The sequence below is a fragment of the Tupaia chinensis genome, unplaced genomic scaffold, assembly GCF_000334495.1.
Source record: "Tupaia chinensis unplaced genomic scaffold, TupChi_1.0 Scaffold149501_1, whole genome shotgun sequence".
In the NCBI taxonomy this organism is placed as follows: domain Eukaryota; kingdom Metazoa; phylum Chordata; class Mammalia; order Scandentia; family Tupaiidae; genus Tupaia; species Tupaia belangeri.
Genome location: NW_006209345.1, coordinates 4,221,800 through 4,223,264, shown reverse-complemented (window position 1 = coordinate 4,223,264; position 1,465 = coordinate 4,221,800).

The window sequence follows — 1,465 nt, the reverse complement described above, 5'->3', positions numbered from 1 at the left end:
GCTGGGGGTGGGGGCGGAGGAGGGGAGGAGACATAGTTAATGGGTTGCCCCAGGCCCCACAGGGCTGGGAGTCAGGGACAGGGAAACGCCTGCCTGCAGAGGCCTGCGACCCTCAGAAGCTCCAGCTACGTCTGCACTCAGGGCTTTCCAGAGACTGAGACCCCAGTCGACACTCCAACCTCATCACACAGCCCAACTGCCATACTTGTGGGAACATACCCTGGCCCATTTCCTTCACATCACGTCTGTGCACACGTGTCTCTTCCCACTCCCATAGTGCAAGAACCCCTTCGTGGACCCTTAGTCTCGGACATGCTAAACCCTTCTTGCTGTAGACCCAGGGCAGCCTGCAGACCCCTTCCCATATGTGAGCAGGTTCTTACATGTTAAATCCCTCAGGGGCATGCCCAAGCACGGTGCGGCATCCTACGTGGGCTCACACGCAGAGTCCCTCATGTTCTGTGCAGGCCCTGAACGGGAGCCACACTGATGACTTGGCCATGAACATCCTCGACTTCTCATTTCTGTACTAAGGCCTGCCTCAACCTCCTCCCTTACCTACCACCCCACCTCCAAGCGTTCTGGCTCCAGCTGGGCCAGTGTGTGGTTGGGAGGAGGGGGAGCCAGGAGACTGCCCTCCCTCCACCCCTACTCAGCCTGGAGCCCTGGGAACCTGGACTCAGAAGGGGAGGAGGCAGCCCCCAAACAGGAAATGCCTCTCTGGGCTCCTGCTGCAGGAGGGCAGGGGGCATGGGTTAGGGGGCTATGCGGGGGCTGGGCTGCATCCAGGGTGAGCAGGGCTGGCTTTGAGAGGACTGGGCAAAGCCATGTATGGGCATGGGGCACACGATGACATGTAACACATGTGACACTGGTGTCATATATGTGGAGGCCTCCCTGCCCCCAGGGCCTGCTGTGTGGGCCTGTCCAGGGTCCTCTTTCTGCCCCTCCTGGAGGCCTCTGGAGGCTTGTGCTCTCAACTCAGCACCCCATGGCCCCTGGGGACTGGTTGGAGGATTAACCCATGCACACCCACTACACTCTTAGCACAAGTGTGAGCAGGGATGGGGCAGCGAAGGAGAGCTTCTGTTCCTCAGTGCACTGTTCTGGTCCAGCTTTCCACACTTTCACTGACCTGCTGTGTGGCTTCGGGGAACTCACTGACTCTCTCTGGGCCTCCATTTTTCCTGCCTACAACATGAGGGTAATGAATCCAGGCCTTTTAGCTCTGCAGGGCTTTTGTATCACAGGACTCCGTGTTTGCAAATGTGCTTTGTCAGCTGTAGAACATGAGGAAAGTGTTCCTTAGTCTTCTGAACAAATCTGGGTAGGAGGTGGGGACCAGGGCGGGCTTGCTGACCTCACAGTGCCTGGGGTTGGCTCTGCAGACCCAGCCAGTGGCCCCGAGAACCAGGGCTCAGGAAACGCTGCATGCCTGGAAGTTTGTTCTTACAAGGTCTATGCC